This window comes from Neovison vison, chromosome 4, assembly GCF_020171115.1.
Source record: "Neovison vison isolate M4711 chromosome 4, ASM_NN_V1, whole genome shotgun sequence".
In the NCBI taxonomy this organism is placed as follows: Eukaryota; Metazoa; Chordata; class Mammalia; order Carnivora; family Mustelidae; genus Neogale; species Neogale vison.
In genome coordinates, this window is record NC_058094.1 from 43023752 (window position 1) to 43042145 (window position 18394).

The window sequence follows — 18394 nt, forward strand, 5'->3', positions numbered from 1 at the left end:
ATCTTCAACTCATGATAAGCTGGTGTTCTTCTCCAGGCTGATATAACTCTTCTTTCTAACATCACTGGTCATCATCTTATGGCCAATGTCATGGATAATTCCCAAGCCTCACATCTGATTTCACTGCAATGTTTACCACAGCTGATGATGCTATCCTTCTTAAATTTTCTTTCTTCATTGAACTCCTTGTGCTCTTCCTTGGTCTTCTTTTCAGGTGTCTCTTCTTTCATAATATCTCTTAAATATTGATATTTATTTAAATATTGGTATCATAAATTTCTCACTAACCCATTTCTCTTCTTTAGTCCTTCCTGGGTTCTCTCATTTACTCCCAGAGCTTAAAATCCATCTTTCTGCTGTTGACTGTGAGCCCACATCTCCCACTCAGACCTCTCTCCTATGCCCTAGACACATATGTTCTGATGTGTGATAGGCATGTACACCAAGCCAATCCAGACACCTCACATTTGCTCCATCCCAAAGTCTCCCTTCAATTCCCTTCACCTCACTCTCTTTCCTGTATTTTTCTAAAGGTGTCTGGTACCACTACACATACATGGGACTCCTGGATTTCTTCCCTGCCTTCACCCTACACAGCTAACTGAATGATAAGTCTTATCAGTTGTACCAGCCCATGGGTCCATGCTCTCTTCTACTTCCTAGAGTCTCTGCTGGATCCAGACACCCATCAGTTCTTATATAAACTCTTCATGCTGCTTCTGATTTCTGATCTTGCTTTTCACTACCCCTCTACCACAAACACCCTCCATCCTCCTCAAATCTGAACATGTCAATTCTCAGAATTCTTCAAGGTCCTTCTTGGCTTAGAACAGGGAAAACTATGGCCCATGGGCCAAATCTGGCTTATTTTTTGTTTCTGCACTAACAAAACTCATGTACAGACTCAACTCTTCCATTGCGTGAAAGTAGCCATAAACAATGAAGAATGAAGAAGACTTGAGTATTTCTGAAAGAGAGTATAGGGTCTGCAAAACCTAGGATATTTCCTGTCTGAACATTTACAGAAAAAATTTGCTGGCACCTGGCTAGGAGGATTACCCCAAACTTCTTAGCATAGAACAAAAGGCTCTCCAAAATATGTTCTCTCTCTCCCTGTCCAAATCCATGTTTTTTAACTTTCTCTCTAATAGAAAGCAATGTTGGATTTTTTTTTTAAAATAAGGTTATGTAACATTATGATAATAGGTGGGATGGATATCCATGATACCTAGATTGAATCCTGGCCTTGTCACTGATTATCTGTGTGACCTTGGGTAAATTACTTAACCTTTTTATGGTTAAGTTTCCCTGTATGCAAAATGGAAGGTCCTGATTCAAACTTTTCCTAATTCAGAGAACTTTGGAAATATTTTATTTGTCCCTAACATAGAGCTAATGAGATTGTCTTTTGGGTGATAGTTTATGGCAATAAGCAGTACCAAAATGTATTTTTGAGAGCAGTGTTAAACATATTAAAATATTCTCACTTGCATAAATCAACTTTCTTATCTCAACTGACTTAGCTGACATTTGGTAGGAACAAAAGTTCACCTGTCAATGCAAAAGACAAAGAAGTGAGAAAAAAAGGGGGGGGTATTTTTGAGGAATTTTAAAATTTATTGGAAGAAAGAAAGACTCTCTCTTTAAAACAAAACAAACAAAACAAAACAAAACAAAAAACAATTATTCCACCCTGTATGTGAGTGTTATATAAACTGAGAAGGACCATGTATACATAAACTGTTATGTTTAGACTTAGTGCTCACGCTTATCTGAGTCTCTTCATTTAATTTCTGGGAGAATGATAACTTCTTGCCCTTTTACAGTTAGATAAGATCTTGCAACTAGTTTGACCAGTAAGCTGGACCATTCATTACTTCCTGGTTGAAGCACTGAATTACTGGTGGGAAACTAACACTTTCTTCCCATGCTGGATAGAACAAGGACAATATTTTAGATGATACATCAACAAGATGGCAACTCCTCTCTTAGCCTGGATTACTGAGTCACTATATGTTGCCTGGACCCACAATAGATTTTTTGATGGTGAGCAATGAACTTCAACTGGATTCAATCATAGACATTTGGGGGTTGTTTGTTATTGCACATAATCTAGCCTCTCCTGGATTATGATTCTATAAGAGAAGAATGACTTTTTCTCCCTTCATGCACTTAGACAGCAAAATTAAGTGGATACCCTGGTGGGTAGAGCTGGTTCCCAGTACTAAGTCTTGTGTGGGGCACTGGAAGGAGCTGTTGTATAGTTCTATGCTGATGAGGAAGCGATGCCCCTTTGTGATCGACTCCTGGTTGTTTTCCCTCTTTTAATTAGCAGTTTTTGTTATTGTACTTGGGAGGCAAAGCTTTAGGAGCAAAGGCCATGGCTTTAATGATAAATGCCTCCTCAAACATTTCTAACCTGAAAATAAAATAACATAAAACCTCTCAAATGAATGTGGGAGCAAGCTGCAAATGTCAATTCTGCCATTGTATGGATTTAAAATCAAATGTAAACAATGTTTGAGGAAACACTGACCTGAATCAAGTCTTTTTTTTTCACACTAGTAATTAGTTCTCCAGCAGCAGGCTCAGGCTGAAAGCTGGGTCAGTGCCCCCTTCCCCTAGGAAGCTGAGAAAATTCTCACTGCAGCCAGACCACAAGACAAGGCCCCTGGGGATGTTGTCTGCCGCTGTTGCCTCTTGGCCCACTTCTGGTAAAGGGCAGGTTTCTTGGCAAATGTCCCCTACCTTGATTTGCAGGGAGTGGATAGAAATTCTTTCTTTCTTCAGTGTGGACAGTAACAGAGTGGAGAGGCTTGAGTAGGGATGATAGAGGTTAACATTCTAGAAATCGGATGACAGACTTAACCAACACTGGGGATATCAGAACTGAAAAGATATTTTAACTAAAAAGAAAGGTAAATGGCCACAGTGTTATATAACTTTGCTCATACTCTGGAACAGAGTGCAACCATGAAGTCAAATGATCTGAGGGTTTCTTATTTTGATTTTTATTCTGCAGCTTTTTCAAGAACCAGAACTTTCGATAACGCATTTTCCTGATTCCTGATGGTTTTTAAAAAATTTGAGACTGAATAGCTAGTTTACCTTTCCCACAGTGAGCATCATCTCATTAAGTCCAAGAAACAGATACCAAATTTTGTGTCAAAAGTACATACCAGTTAATCAATGAGAACTCTGGAGTTCTTTAACCTCTGAAGCTATTACTCAGAACTCAAAAATTCAGACATGTCCTTGTGAACATCCGTGCCATTTCCAAGTTTATTTGAGAGCCTTTGGTCAGGAAAACATTTTCAGACCATCAAGATTATCCTCTATGTTTCAAATTCACAGAACGAAAAGAAAGTAAGGTCCTACCTAATGAGGTGGAAAAATCATTTAAAAATCAGATAAATACCAAAGACTTCAGTATTAACAATTTATTATTATAGTATTCACTAACCTTAGGCAGGATGGATATAAATGTTCTCTAAAGTGCTAAGTAGAAAGAATTTAATGATTTCAGTTTAATTCCCTGTTGCACTGAAGTCCATTCTGGAAAGAAAAAATAAAAACCATCAACGTACATTATAGTAAAGGTCTGAGTCTCAAAAGGAACTCTAATCTTTGGCTGAGAAAACAAAGTATTTGAAAATGCATCCTGAGTCTACTGAAACTCCATCGCTCTGGAACAAGTCTGCTGTTATCAATGGCCAGTTCCTCTGTTCTGACAGTAAATTAAAATACCACTCTTCGCCTTAACAAAAAAAAAAAAAAAATGAATAAGAAGAATAAGAAATTTAAATGACTTTGCTGAATCAATTCTTGGGCTTGCTTTTCATATCTTCTTCCTTTATTGAGGCCTTAAATCTGATATCCTTCAAATAGGCAGGCCAGAGAGGCAAATGGCTCTTACCTGTCTGCTCCCCTTTCTCTCTCCTGATGCTTCTGGTCTTTGTTCATCATTTTTTTCAGGTCATTACATCCCTTCTGGATTAATTTCTTTAATATCCCATTGGCTGGGCTGCCAGAACTCATTTCTTCATTACTGTTCTTTGCTTAAGGGTAGTGGTTGTTGAATCCTCTACCACATCCCCTTTGATCTGCTTTGGATTTTTTTTTTTTTTTATAACGTCTATTTCTTTTTCCTTCTTTGTTTATCCCAGTGGCAGAAAAAGAGGATTAATTATTTCTATGAAGCCAGCACTTCTCTTTGTGTCAAAGTGCTGGCAAACAAAACATATTTATCTCAAGAAAGAGCATTTCTCCCTCGGCTGCGATGGATGGATTTCTCCATCGGCTGGACGTTGGATTCACTGAGGGCAGGGTCTGTGTGTGTGGATTCCCTTGGCAGAGCCAGTGAAACAGGGACAGTGTCTGCAGGTCGAAGTCCAACTCCTTAATAAGTCTCCTTGTCGCTAACCATGCATACCTCCAAACCCATTCCAGAATAATCTTTCTGAAATACAAATGGGAGCTGTTATTTCTTGGCTCTGAACGTTTCATGGGCTCTCCGAGGTATTCAGAAGAAACCCCAGCTTTTCAGAACTGCATGATTAAAAACACTGTTTTTCTCCACCTTACTTCATATCTTCCCACTTCAGTCCTATTGAAATAGATGGGTTTCCAGGCAGAATAGTTGGGTTTCCATCTCTGGCCTTTTGAACCTATTAGTCTCTCTTTTGCGAGTGCCTTCCCCTCCTTTCCACATTTGGCAAAGTCCTCACACTTTTTAGGACTCAGTGCAAGATCAGCCACTCTCTGAACCTTCTCCTATTTGCCCAGGACCCACAGGGTCACTGTCCCCGTAGCACTTTATGTTCTAGTCTGGTGTTGTGCTCATGACGTTTCATCTGAGTACCTATCTGCCTGGATCACCCACTAGGTTTTGAGCTGCTTGTGGACAGGATCTCCAATTTACTTAGCTTTTGGATTTCCATGCCCTATTAAAGAGCCAATATTATCGTAGTGGTTCAAAAGTATTACATGCAGATAAACGAATGAATGAATGAGTGGGTAATAAAATAACTCAATACTTCTCATTAGTTGCATCACATAAATTATAAATCACTCCAGCTTTATTTTTCTTTTTGGTTGGCAATAAGAATATTCCCACGTGCATGTATTTAGTAGTTGTTACTGCTTTTAATTCTAATTAATTAAGAGGCATATTTTGAATAATATGAATTGATTACATACACAGTCTGAATTTATCAGGGAAGTGTGGCTTCCTTTTTAATAATTTTATATAGTTTCTCATCTTTTTTCTTGGTAAGCCACCCTTCTGTTGGTTTTCTGTAGAGTAAATAAGATTTGGACCTGTTTGCATTAAGAAGGTCTTCCTTTCTTCTAAAGAAAAAAAATGCATCAGTGGTTTGAATTTATCAAGATAGCATTGAATTAAAAATTGGGGTCATACTATACATACACAATTGTTTTCTTACATTTTCTATTTTTCATTTTATTATTTTGTTGTAAGCATTGTAACATGGTATTAAATATTTTAGGTAAGTATAATTATCGACTGCATAATACATTTTTTTTTGTTGTACTCTTCATTTCTACAGTCATCACTTCCTACAGTATTATTGCATTGAGTATATGTAATGTGTATACTTTTGTATGTATATTTATATGTTTGTACTATATCACAACATAAAACATATTTCTTATTAGAGATCAAGATCCAAAAAGTCTGATAGCCAATGACTTCCTTATAGACTAGTTCTGAGACTACCTATACCTCTTTAATATTTTTTCTTACAAAAGAAAATCAGGTTAAGATGAACCTTAAAGGGGCACCTGGGTGGCTCAGTGGGCTAAATCCTCTGCTTTCGGCTCAGGTCATGATCCCAGGGTCCTGGGATCGAGAACCACATCGGGCTCTCTGCTCAGCGGGGAGCCTGCTTCCCCCTCTCTCTCTGCCTGCCTCTCTGCCTACTTGTGATCTCTGTCTGTCAAATAAATAATAAACAAAATCTTAAAAAAAAAAAAAAGATGAACCTTAAGGAAGGCAACTTTGAAAGGTTTGACAAATACAAAATTTGTGAGTAGAAGTTAGAATAGTCCTACCGCAGAATTAAGTGAAGAAAGTCCTACCAGAGAAGAGTCAAACATGTGATAGATAAACATATTGTGTCTGATTTCTTTGTGTGACTTATGGGAGTCGTACTCATTATTTTTAACTTCACTTGCTTTACCTCCATTAGGTCGCCTGTCTTCTTCTACCACCCTGAGTCACTGTGCCATTTACTACAGCAGATTGGGGACCCCTGAAATGAGGAGCCAAAGTTAGAGACTCAGTACAACACAGTCAAGTGTTGTTTCTACATTTAACCATCTAGCCTGGGCCCTCTGCTGTCCTTCCCACTGTGCTCTATGTATCATCAAAACTGAAGCATATCTTAGGAGTGAGAAGTTTCAATTAAGGATATCAGGGGGAGGTCCCCGCTTTTAAAAAGTCCATCCTACCTTCCTGCATAGCAGTAGGCTTCTTGATTCAGAAGAAGGAGGAGATCTTTTAGAACCCTTGTATCTTACTTTCCTTGCATTAACACCTAGCATTAGCAAATCTCACAAACATGGGACCTGGTAAGTCCTCTTGTGTAAGTTTTCCACAATTCATCTTTGTGATTCACCATTTCTAATGTGAGTAATTTACAGTAATGAGCCATGAGCTGACACCCAGGCTGGGTGAGACAGAGGCAATGTTCAATCTACAACAAGTGGCAAAGAGTACTTGAGGGATACATTCTCTGCATTCTGAAAGCATCTTAATGATCCTAAGTGCTTTAGATGTTTAGAGGAAGTTCAAAGGCACTGAATCAATTGTACATCATTAAAAGAAAACAATACATAAAACTCGGGAGCTGGAGGAATGGTATCTACTTTCCTGTTTCAGAGACTGCAGAGACTGAGGAGGTGGAAGGGTGGGAGACTGTTGAAGTAATGCTTTTGTTCCCTGGAAGCACAGGGTAAATGCATGTTTCCTTATGTGTTCATGGCTGGCTTCCAAATGGACCTGGGTAAGGATGAGTGAATTCAGGCGTGTTTTGGACTCATGGGCCTATCAAGCTACTGCTTTTTTCCAGATGTCTTGCATTCAACAAAATGCCAAACTCGTTAGCTGAACACTGCTTCATATTTAATTTTTTAATTGATTCATGTATGTGACAGGATGGAATTTACATGTTTCCGAAGATTTTTACATTTTTTACAATACGGGTAGTTGGGTAACTTTGGAACTGTGTCTCTTATAACAGATGACTTATTTTGTGATAACAAGAATGGCAGATATATAAATATCAGAACATAAATATTATCACCAGGCAGGTGGACACCCTCGGTTCAGAAGGTCAATTTCTTAATATAAGAACACAAGCCATTAATTTGATGAATTGCATTTTCCTTTCTCTCAGAGTAGGCTTTTTAATATGAATCCATTATTGAATAGGGGAGAGAATACTAGTGCCAGCAAACCCCTGCCAGTTATTTTTAGATTCATATTTATGTTTTCCTTTCGTACCCACTGAAGGCAGCGGAGTACCTACAAAGTGGGAGAAACATGGCCATTGACTTCAGATGGCACTGGGTTTGAATCTTGCCTTGCCACTGATTGGTTGAGTGGCCCTGAGCAAATCACTTCACTTCTTTTAAGACTTACCTTTCCTCCCTTGTGGAAAGAGCACGGTAGGGTTCCCGGTTGTGCTCTTGTGAGAATAAAATGTACGTGCAAATTGTTGGACATAAGGCCTTTTGGAAGTTGTAGCAAATGGCTTAGAGATGCTGCCCTCATGACTCCCCTCAGCTGACGGTACAGGGATGGATGTGGAGGTGGGCATCTTTCCTTTGCTTGGCCACCGTTTGCTCCCTGACTTGGGCCATTGACTTATTTTCTAGCCCGGCCATGTTGAAGTTGTGCCCTTTAGGTGTCAGGCGGGCCTAAAGCCTATTCAGAGTCCACCATGTCCTTATTGATGGCCACACAGCAGAGCTGTCTTCTCGGGAGATCCTAGTCAGAGTTTGCCACTTCTGCTCTCTTTGCCTTGCTTTGACTTCCTCACTGTGTTTCCCCTGTGCGTGCTGTGGGTCATAGCCTCCCTTTCCCTATGCTGAAGGACATGGTAATCTGAGAGAGAATGAAGTCCTTGTGTAAAATACATCCTTGTCTCTCTTTTTACATTGGTTTTGTGCCCACAAGTATTATTTGGGTAATGAAACATGGAGACCAGAATTTAACTATATCTGCCTGACAGTTTCTATCGATAGACTGGAGACTGAATGCGGAAATAGAGATTTGTGGAGGTGTCTCTTATCTACCAGTGGATCAGCCTTTTCTCACCAAGCTGGTCTTTTTTCTCTTCTCAAGAGATCAGACCTAAAAGAGCGATCATTCCTACGACATGCTATAATATGATCAGGGGATCCTCATCGTTCACAGATTCCATATTTGTGAATTTGCCTACTTACTAACATTTATTTGTAATTCCAAATCAATATTCTCATGCCTTCTCCATCATTCACAGATATAAGCAGACTGAGAAAGGTCTGAGTCCCCTCCAAGCACAAATTCCCCACTGAGGTCCAACAAGGCATCCTTCTGTGCCTGTCTTTCTCTCATACAGAGAATGGAGCAGAGAATGGTGGCGAGAGGGGGCAGTGCAGGGTAGTATGAGAAGCTCCGGCTCGGGGGTCCTTGGACCGGAATCCCAAATCCGGCATCTATTAGTGGAGTGCCCGTAGGGAAATCATTCAACACGTCTGAACTTCATTTTTTCTTTTGTAAAATAAAGAAAATAGAATCCACTGATTAGAGCCATTTTTAGGATTTAGGATTATGATCTATGTGATATAGATGTATATGCACAGATGTACCTCCTAGGAGCAATTGTTCCATATTCACTAATTCAGTGTTTGCAGAGACCTTGTAAAATGTAACTACCACAAATGATGAGCGTCAACTGTTAATATGTATATTGTGCGCATGTGTGTATGTGTGTGCAAATATCTGTCCGTGGAAGAGTACATAGGGAATAACAACTAGACCTTGGATTCAGTTCTGTTTCTATTGAAAGACTCTACTGATGTGTAGATTGAGACAGGTTACTTTACCTCTATGCTTAGAGGTATACCTCTATGCCTCAATTCCTAATATGTAAAGTTAGGGTCAAGGTGTTTGCTGTCCCCATAACAAGAAGTCATTGTGGGGATAAAATGAATTTAATAGTCATAAACTTTCTTAGTAACTTTTAAAGCACCCTCATAATGGAAAGTTGTATTTTCATCTAGCTCCTTTCCAGGCAGCAGGAGCCATCAGGACCCTGGGATGGTGATTCTCCAGGGTCCCTAATCCACAATGGACCATTCGAATTTAGAGTTCATTTATCCCTTGGTTTGTTTATTCGCTCTTTCAATGAACTGGTATTGAAATGGACCATGTGCCCAGGCCTATGCAAGATGGGGATGCAAATGAATAAGCCAGACCCACTTCTGAGGATGCTTGCTGCAGGAGACAAAACATGCTTTCTGGATTCTAGGATAGGGGTATCCCAGGCTCCCACGCTTCCGCCAGGCCCAAATTCTTCACACGGCCCCGAGTCTTCATCTGACGATGGGGACTTACCCATACTCATGTCAGTTACATATGTGTGTGTACTTGTGAGTGTGTGAGAGTGGGTATGACTCTGTCTAGAGAAAGAAATGGGGACACAAACTCCCCTGACACTTTCTCCAGGTGCAGTCTCCTTTATGTTCTTTCATTCACATACATCCCCTTGGAGTCCCATGGAATGTCTCTGGGATCTTAGTCATAATCCCTCATGCTTCAGTTGCCAGCATATGGAACTTCAAAGATGTCCAGGTGACAGTTCCTGAGAGATAAATGCATCAGCTGCATAAACTTCATGCACCTCAGGTAGTGTTTTGTGGGAAGCAGGTTGGGTCCTTTTTGTGTTTGAAACCCAGAGTAAATAATAAATAAACCCACTAATGTGATTCCCTTTGAGGAATCATTATTTGTCTTGCAACTTCAATTCTCTGATACTATATGAAAGCAATTCTTGGACAACATGCGTGCATTGGAAACCCCCTCAAGTTGTTTAAAGGGTCTATAATTTTGCAACTGGACTTTCAAATTGTCTTGATGATGGATGTAAAATAGGGAGAAAAATTACAGACTTCCTTGGAAATTGCTTTGACACAAGATTTGAGTGGACATGAAACTGATCTTAAAAGACCTAGAAGGAAACACAGTAATCATGTGAACTCAATCCCTTCGGAGAGAAAGTCTGGAGTGGTGAAATAGGTATCCTTATTTTTGGATTATTAGTTTGAAAATGTAATGCAATTTAGTCACAATACAATATACATCTTTTCCTCTAGCCTTCTTCTCTTTGGTTTCTCCCTCATCAATTTGACTAGTTCTTCATCTTTTTTTTTTTTTTAAGATTTTATTTCTTTATTTGACACAGAGAGAGAGAGACAGTGAGAAAGGGACACAAGCAGGGGGAGGGGGAGGGTAGAAGCAGGTTTCCCGCAGAGCAGGGAGCCCAATTCGGAGCTTGATCCCAGGACCCTGGGATCATGACCTGAGCTGTAGGCAGACACCTAACGACTGACCGACCCAGGCGTCCCTTGACTAGTCATTCTTATCAAACTAATCAACACTGATTATTCATTCATTCTTTCATGCCTTCATCTATTACTAAGAGTGAATTAGAAGCCTGTAATGTGCACAGCACTATCAGGACTTAAATTCCTCTCCTGGAACATGACCTGTGTGGATAAATGAAGTAGATATCCTGATGCGTAGCGTTTTTCTGTGTAGACTTTCAATATTATATGTTTATTAAATTCTAGTAGATTCATTCATTTCTTTTAAAGATTTCAAAGATTTTTCTCCCAGTCTGTAAAAGGTAACATCAGCTCAGCCAAAGTAAGTTTGGGGTTTCTGTTCTAATAGCTGTTGAGTTCAAACTGTCTTTTCCAAGGTCTGGCAAGATAGTGAGGAGGTTAAGAGCACGGGCTCTGAAGTCAGACTGCCTGGATCCAAAGTCTGGCTTGGCGTTTTTCTACCTGTATAACTTCAGGTAAGTTACCTAACTCCTTTACACCTCCATCTTATTATCTGTAAAGTGAGAATGATGTTATCTATGTCATAGGGCTGTCCTGGGTATTAAGTGGGAAGTCCTGTAAGCACATGGTAGAGCAGCTGAACCATACAGACCCCAGTAAGTACTTGTGAGATGTCAGTTGTTATTGCTGGTGTTGTATCATGGAAGCCATTTGTTTGATTCCTGGATTAATTCGCTAGCACATTGGATATTCCCTGCCTGAAATTTTACATTTTCCCTAATATGACACATGATGCTCGTTTGGATAAACTAGAGCCCCCGAGTTAATTATTGTTAATGTCATAAATGCAAGGGTGCGGCTATGGGACAGATGGGCCCTACGTCCCTGAGTGAGGTTTGGGAAAGATACATCCTGTATCTGTACCTCTGGGAACAAATGTACTAAACTACCAATACTGTGACTAGGGAAATGGAAACCTAAGGAATGAATCTGGTGGGAATTTCACTCGGATTCTTAAATTGAGGAAAAAATTGGGGGTTTTTACAAACTTAGACTTGATCAGCATCGCATGGGAGATTTCTAATAATATAGATTTCTGAGCTCCGATTAAGACCTAGTGAATTAGAATTTCCTGGACTTTCTATTTAACAAAAAAGTTCCCACCAGTAATTTGTATGCAGCTAGCTGGATCCCAGCATGTGAGAAGCATTGACTTATGGTGTAGTGGGTGGTTGATAGCTAAATGCCATTAGTAGGCAGACATTCTAGACCAGGTAGAAGAAATTAATTTCAACCTTCATTTGGTTTACCTTGAGGGAATCCTAGGGCCCCTGTGCTCCCACTTCTGGACCAGTGACATCAGAGGACAAGGGGATCAAGACATCAGAGGAAAGAGGCTCATTGAAGGGCTTTATAATTTGAGTAGATAGCCTTTGTTCTCTGTGAATCCCTTGGAACTTCCTCCCAGAGCTTAGAAGAAGGTCTCACATCTCACCCTTTGACAGTAGTTCCTGGGCGTTCTGGGTGTATGTGGAAAACCTCCAGGAAACATGCAGCTCACAGTTATAAAACCCGATTTGACAAAAACAACAAAACAGAACAAAACCCCCCAAATAACAAACCCCCCCAAACACAAAACACTAGAAAGCTGAAAGACAGAAATAAAAAATTAAGAAAACACAGCAGAGCAAACCACCATTGTCTCAAGAAAGCAGTTGGCTTACACATTTTAGACACCACATTTTGTAAGTGAAATGGTGGCCCTTCTCATTTGGATGCTAGAAAGTGCAGAGTCAAGTTTATGGGTCACATCCCACCAATATAGTGTGGCTGTCTGGCCAGACATTTTATGTACTTGTCTCCCTCTTGTACTCTTCACATCATTTTTCTTACAATTATTTATCATTTGCCCGTATTTCTTCAGTGAGGTATTTTTAATCCTCTTCTAGTACATATGGTACAAAGCATATACAATTATTTTGGAAACAAGTTGGGATTTTAAATGTATAGGCAAATATATAGTAGGAAATTGGCACATAAGATATTATTTCTGCCCTAATTTATACAACTTAGTGCTCAGAGAGTCATAGAAACATGTGAAACTAACTGCAGTGTGGTTTTCTAAGTGCTCTGAAGGCAGTGGTGGGGGAACGCGTGCTTCAAACGTGGTTGTTCACAGTGAAGGAGGAACCCCCCATTTGCCCAGGAGCAATTATTCTGCACCTGTTGTGTACCAACAATTCTTTCAGACCCCAAAGATAAAAACTCCCTGAGCCCCAAGGAGTACAAGTCAATGGGCATGGAGAAGACAAATATGTAGGCAAATATCTATACTATAACACAATTCATTCCAAAACTGAGTATATATAAAAGGCTGTGAAAACACAGAGGAGGGGCAATTAATTATATCTGGGAAAGGAAGTCTCAAGGAGAGAGAGCTACGAAGAGGTGATGACATTTCAGCTTGATCTTGTGCATAACAAATGACTTCCTATAAGGTATTTTCCACCTGTTTTGAATTAACTAAAATGATTAGGTCTTAGAATTTATAAAGGTCATCTCTACTAGAATGGGAAAAGTGGATCACTCTTGTAAAATAACCATTTAAAAAGCGCCAGCCTGATTCTGGATGGCTATCAGAACGAATTAATGCTAAAACACAGAAGAAAGAAGATTCTTGAAACTGAGACGGGGATTTGGTAAAAAATAGTGCTAATAAATAATTGTATATAATTAAAATAAGGAATGTGATATCAAAATAATTTTATCTTCCTACTCTACCACATTGCCTTTTAGTTTGTGTTTGACTGATTTAGGCACAATTACAGGGAAAAACCACTGACTAAGGAGATAAACAGAAACGTTGCCAACCCTTAGGACAGAAGTAATGCTATGTGTGCTCCAAATCCACTTCGTTTTCTTCCTGGGTCCACTATGAAACTCTGTTTTCTCATCACCCTTGCTGATCTCTGTCACTTCAGAACTGGCCTAAAAAATCTTCCACGCTTGATCTTTGACTCTCTCACTCACTTTCTCTTCCATGGAGACTGCATTGGAAAAACAATGGCGTCAGGAGCTGGAAAAAGCTCAGGTCCCTGGGGCACGCTTAGAGGAGGGCTCACTCAGAAAGCGAACCAGGAATGCCCGCACTGGATTTTGCCTGAGCAAAGTAGTATCGTACATTGCGCAAGACTGCTGAGATTTGTGATAGTTTGTTACATAGTGGTTATTCTGTTCTCCCACACATGTCCTGTCCTCCCTCCACAAGATGATGTCAGCACTTTTCCTTTACAGTTACCTTCTTTTGTTTCCCTCCATCCATCCATCCTCAGGATCACAGAACACACTTTGGTTCATTCAACACATGTTTACAGAATTTATGAATTAAGGTTTTGAGGCACTGAGTAAGATTGGTACTGTAATGCCAAACTATTAAGTATGCATAAAATAGGTCATGAAAATAAACAGATCTCACTTCTCAGAGGAGCTACATTACATTGGCTGTGATTCATGTAGCACACGTATGGGACACCTCGAAGTCTGGCCCCTGTGCCAGGCCCAGGGCACGCACGGAGTGTAAGGGCAGCATGTTCTGCTGTCATGGCTGTGAACATACTTGGAAGAGGGCCACCCAGCCTGTAAAGAATGAGTCAGGTCACTTTTTAGTCCTCAGAGTCTCAGATTCATTTGGCAAAACAGTAAGGTTTTTAAATAGCTGTTTCCATGTGTGAATTCTGAAATTATTTCTGTGACATTCTCACGTACCTGAATGAACAATTTATTCAATCAAGAATACTTCATAAGCCTATCCTGCATTTCAGCTAGGCATTGCTCTAGTTATTGGGATGAACACAGTGAACAGACTGGCCCCTGCCTTCGAGAGTCATATAATCTAGGAAGAAGAAACATTTAAAATAGCACCATGAGTGTTTTCGTGGAGGCAAGACACAGTACGTTGCCTTTATTTCCCACGTGTTCTCTTCTTTTTGGACAAAAAGATATGTTCATACTTCTGTTTTTTAAAGCCAAAGCAACACCAAAAAGAACTGAATGTGCAAAATTCAATTCACTTATTAAGATCTCTAACTTTATTTTTTCTCCTTGGTCATCATGGCTGTGGTTTGGGTAGAGAGTTGGGAGTTAGTGGAGGGGTATTTTTGTATCAAACATGCTGATTGATTTTAAGCTCCTGATGAACCATGTATGTGCATTTATCTGTGAATAGGTAGTCATCCATATAGCTCTATGTAGGAACCACAGATATATAAGAATGCTCTTTTTTATCCCTATCACTAGGTTGCTCAGTGGCAAAGGCCTAATTAATTCCTCAATTCCTTAATACTATGTACAAAATAGTGAACCATTGAACCTGCAAGTATGTCTGGTTTTCTTGCACCCAAATTCCCATGCCTCCAATTCATCCCTTGCATTGAGGGATGCCAGTCTCTGAGATTCATTTCCCCAAGCTCATCTCATTGTACCTATTTACCTATTGAAAATACCCTCAGGGGCTCCCATTGCTTATTGAATTATATCCAATTCCACAGTAGCATTTCATGCCCTCCTTTGTCTGCCCCATATAGACTGTGAATCTCCTTAGCACCCTTGTCATCTCTCACTGCAGGTGCAAAGTCCTGAATGTTCTTTCAGTTCCACATACCCATTAATCCTTATTCCTACTTCGTTATGGTATCCCAAGTCTGTCCCTGGCCTCCTCACCCATTGTGCTTCCTGGGTGCCAGTTTCCTGCAGAAATGCCCGTTTTCAAGCACTGGAGGTGGAGTAGAGTGCTCATGGACTGGTCCCAGTGGAGACGGCTCCTGTGCTACCAGAGGGCATCTGTGGATCTTCATGCAATGAGGGGATATCTCATCCATTCCACCCCATCTGGCCTTTCCCTGGAGGGTCTCTCCCTGTTCCTTAAGGTCATCATCTTCTGATCTGCTGTCTTCCAAAGAATGGGTTTGGGGGGATAGAGATTGAGCCAGTGATGCTCAAGGACTGAGAATTTGGAAGTCTAGCCTCTTCCTCATGGCTGCCATCCATCACCTGCCTCGGCATCATCTGGAAACTGAAAAATGCAGAATCCTGGCCCACAACAGACCAACCAAAGCAGAATTTACAGGGTGATCTCAGACAGCCACAGTTTAAATAATTATTCTGTGTAGGTGACTTAAGTCTGAGAGCCACCCTCCACAGATGGGAGACAGTCTGTGAGAGGATCCTGGTGTTAGTCCTGTTACGGCCAAAAAGGAAGGGTTAACTGGCTTTCATTTCTTTGTTCACGTTAGTGTTTGACTTCCTGGCTGCCATGGGGATAGCAGGAGAGTGGAGTCCAAGGAGTGGGGGAGTGAGGGCAAATCAAGGCCATACCTCCTTGACAAAGGGGACTGTCCTTGACAATCACAAGGAAAGGAATAAAGTATTATTTGGGGGGTGGGGTAGGAATTACACAGACAATCCTCAATGTCCACTCATGATTTCCTTGAGCACTAGGCCCTGGGAAGGCAAAGCAGAAGGGTTTGTAGTCCTTGATGTGTTGTCCTACTTTGTGCCCCCCACCCACATCTCGTCCTATTTCCAGAACTTCATCTTCATCTTTCAAGTTTGGCAACATTGCTATAACCAGTGCTGACATATTGGAAGAATAAAAAAGAACATATGATTGTAGTTATTTATTGTTGCTTTATAAGTTTTTACTTTGGCATGGGTTTTATAATGTACATGATGCATAGTGGAACATATATATTCATAAATTAAAATACATATGTTTGCATGATGCATATAGTCCCTTTTCTTTCCCTGATCCTGTATCCCTATCAGCTATTTTGACCATGCAGCAACCTGGTCCTCTAAGTTAGAACCAGCCGTTGACTCCTCTTTCCCGATGACTCTCTAAGGCCTGGGAATTTTGTATTTTGGACTCTCCCAGGGCTTTAATGAATTTCCTTTTGATGCTCGTCCAATGGAACCAGCATTGCTATTTGACATTTTGAATTTTTCATTTCAGTATGTGACCTTGTAGGGTGTTGTTTTGAAGTAACCAAATCCTGATCTTAATCTAGTGAGTTTAACCCTTGCTTGTTTCTCTGCCAGTGTCATAGCCAGTTAAATACTTTGGTAGTCACATAACGTGCCAGAAAATTAAAGCTGGTCCTTAATTAAAAGTCCATCCTCTTCCACCTATGACTTAACTCAAATTATTTTGTGTGACCTTACAAATTTGAGATACATACGGTTTATATTCTTAGCTTCTTGAACCTCCACCAGTTAAATATATAACAAATACCTGCCTCTTTCCATAAAGAGCAGCATGTGTGGGTACATTCCATAGTCATTTAATTTCTTTTTAAGTTGGGCTTTTTTTGGTCCAAGGATCATTTTTTTTCATAATAGATCTAAATTTATACCAGTTGGTTACTATTTCCAGGACAGCCTTGTCACCGACATAAATCATCTCATTTCAGCAGCTACAGTAAATAATTGGGCCCCTGAGACATTGTTTTCCATCTTCTTTGCAGAGAGCTCCCTACAACCTCTGGGTTCTCCCCTGGGTGAGCAGGGTGATGGTGCCATTGCCTCTGGCCTTTTCATTTATTATTTATTTCATTTATTGCAGGACTCAGAACAAATTGGAATTGGCAAAAAATGGAGAGAGAGTTTGTGGAATGATAATGTCCAAGGTTCTCAATGATTACCAGAAACTGTGGGCAGAGCAGACAGGGAGAAGAGAACAAGAGAAACACAAAATGCACTATCATTTCAAAGCAGAGCACCTAAGAAAAAAATGCTTCTAAGTGCACGAATTTTCATGTCTTAATAACAAAAGGCTGGTTTAAGAAAGTTTTTTGTGTTGTTTTGTTTTTAGAAGTCAAATGTAGGCTCCGTTGCTAGAAGGAGCTCTAGCAGGAAGTTGACAGACTTGCAGGATTGGCTCCCTGGGGCTAAGCTTCTCCCCTGTAAGTCTCAGTTTTTCTGGTAGTAAACACCCATGGATTGATTACTTTTCTGGCTCCCTGGAGTATAAAAGGGTCAGCTCACCACTAGGTTGTAATAAAGCTTCCTCCTTGGTTTCTGGTTGATGAAATACTTTCCAGCTTTTGTGCAAAGATTAATTTGCTACACTAGAACTTGATTACAATTCAGTAGCTTTTTATCATACAGCTTTCATCTTGGACCAATTCTTAAAATAGGGAGCATTTAAATGATATGATCCTGATGGATACCAATTGGATTTTACTCAAAGGCAGCCTAAAATGTATAAAGTATCTATCTGGCCTAGTAATTGAAACAGAGTAAATGCTTAATAAAACAGTTATTTCCTGTCTTTTGGGGTGTGTGTGTGTGTGTGTGTGTATCCTTTCTTCCAGAATTTCAGAGTTTGACTAGATCCTAGAGGTTATGTAGTCCAATGATGCATAATTTCAGATGCAATAATAGGTAGGTATTGTTTCTACTTTTTTCTTATTAACAGTTTTAAATTTTAATTCTAGCATTGTTAACATATAGTGTTATATTTGTTTCAGGTGTACTATACAGTGATTTAACAATTTTGTACATTGCTCAGTGCTTATCAAGGTAAGTGTACTCCTAATCCCCATTATCTCTTTCATGCATCCCCCCACCCCACCTACCTCACCTTTGATAAACATTAGTTTGTTTTCTATTGGTAAGAGTCTGTCTCTTGGTTTCTCTCTCTCTCTCCTTTGCTTGTTTTGTTTCTTAAATTCCACATGTGTGAAATTATATGGTATTTGTCTTTCTCTGACTAGCTTATTTCACTTAATGTTATATTCTCTAGGTCCATCCATGTCATTGCAAA